General features: G+C 37.9%; 1 pseudogene; it reads left to right on the top strand.

The window, feature by feature from the left end:
* Positions 1-314: 314 nt before the first annotated feature.
* Positions 315-771, top strand: LOC138848738 (small ribosomal subunit protein uS17m pseudogene; annotated as a pseudogene).
* The last annotated feature ends 1,365 nt before the right edge of the window (positions 772-2,136 follow it).

Here is a 2,136-nt window from a genome sequence, read left to right as displayed (position 1 = left end):
TGGTCTTTTTCGATGTTCTATTGCTTCATGACTCAATTTTCATAGATTGCATGTGTCCTAAAATTTATCCATTTCTTGTAGATTTTCTAATTTGTTGGCATATAGATGTCTATACTAATTCCTGATGATTCTTTTTATTTCAGTGGTATCTCTTTTAAAATCTCATTTTTCATCTCTCATTGTATTAATTTTGATCTTCTCCCTTTTCTTGGTTAGTTGGGCCAGTGGTGTATCAATTTTGTTTAGTTTTTAAAAAATCAGCTCTCCAATTGTGAACTTTCACTGTAGGACTGAGAAGTGACCAAAGACACATTATGTCCATAACTCATTCCTCAGTCCACGCCAAATGGGTTATGGAGAAGGTGTTTGGGACAGCAATGCAAAAAAAAAAAAAAAAAAAAAAAAAAAAAAAAAAAAAAAAAAAAACCTGCTAAAGTGAGAGTGAGCAGGCTTGTGCTGGATCCCTAATTATTAAAGTACTTTAATAAGAGAAAAACTTACTTTGCTATTGATGCCCTTCAGCAGTGCAATGTTGGGGATGTTGTGCCTCTCAAAGCTTGACCTGTCCCATGGAAAAAACATGTGAAACATGAAGTGGCTGACGTTGTTTTCAAAGTTGGAAAAGTGCCAAGTCCAGTGACAAGAAAACTCCATGCAGACACAGCCTACCAGGAGAATCCGGTCAATGTGGAAACCACTCACCTCACCAAAAATCTAAAAGAACTCAACAGGTCGGCGCCGCGACTCACTAGGCTAATCCTCTACCTGTAGCCACTGGCACCGCAGGTTCTAGTCCCAGTTGGGGTGCCAGATTCTGTCCCAGTTGCTCTTCTTTCAGTCCAGCTCTCTGCTGTGGCCTGGAAGGGCAGTGGAGGATGGACCAAGTGGTTGGGCCCTGCACCTGAATGGGAGACCAGGAGGAAGCACCTGGCTCCTGGATTCGGATCGGCACAGTGCGCTGGCCGCAACGCACTGGCCGTAACAGCCATTTGGGGGGTGAACCAATGGAAAAAGGAAGACCTTTCTCTCTCCCTCTCTCTCTCTCACTGTCTAACTCTGCCTGTCAAAAATAAATAAATAAATAAATAAAAGAACTGAACAAAGTGAAGATTTGGAAGAAGAAACTGAAGGGAAAGGCTTACCCTTTGCTTTGTGGAAAATGAAATTTGCATAACTTTTGTCACTAACTGTCCAGTTTCTCCTGAATTATTTATGAAGTAGCTAAAAGTAAATGAAGTTAAGAACTTGTCATAATTTGTCTTAAAGATTATAATCAGGTTTAATATTTTATTTTAATTAAACATACTTTTACATTATTAACAGCTCTGCATTTCACTGATGTTTTGTATTTTTGTTTCAATTTTGTTTATTTATTCTCTAATTTTAAATATTTCTTTCATCCTACTAATTTTGGATTTTCCTTGTTCTTCTTTTTTTAGGTACTTGAGATGCATTGTTAGATCATTTATTTGATGCCTTTCAAATTTCTTGTTGTAGGCACTAATTGTTATAAACTTCCCTGTTAACACTGTTCTTGCTGTATCATATAAGCTTTGATACATTATCTTGTCATCTTCATTATTTCTAGGAATTTTTTTTTTATTTCCTTTTGATTTCTTCTATAACCCATTGTTCATTCAGGAGCATGTTGCTCAGTCTCCATATATTTGCATATTTTCTACAATTTTCTAAGTTGTTAATTTCCAATTTAATTCTATTGATGTCAGAAGATGCATGGCATGATTTCAGTTTTTTTAGAATTTGTTGAGATTTGCTTTATGGCCTAGCCAAAGTTCTCTCCTAGAGCAAGTTCCATGCACCATTGAAAAGAAGGTATATTCTGAAGTTGTGTGATGAAATATCTTTTATTTTTAAATTAGGTACATTTGGCCCACAATGTAAATTAATATTGTGTTGAAACCCCCATTATTATTGTATTGTAGTCTATATCACCCTTTAGATATATTTTTTTTTTTTTTGACAGGCAGAGTGGACAGTGAGAGAGAGAGACAGAGAGAAAGGTCTTCCTTTGCCGTTGGTTCACCCTCCAATGGCCGCCGCGGCCGGCGCGATGCGGCCGGCGCACCGCGCTGATCCGATGGCAGGAGCCAGGAGCCAGGTGCTTTTCCTGGTCTC

The sequence above is a fragment of the Oryctolagus cuniculus genome, chromosome 2 (genome assembly GCF_964237555.1).
Source record: "Oryctolagus cuniculus chromosome 2, mOryCun1.1, whole genome shotgun sequence".
Taxonomy (NCBI): Eukaryota; Metazoa; Chordata; class Mammalia; order Lagomorpha; family Leporidae; genus Oryctolagus; species Oryctolagus cuniculus.
This window is presented reverse-complemented; position numbering and strand designations above follow the sequence as displayed.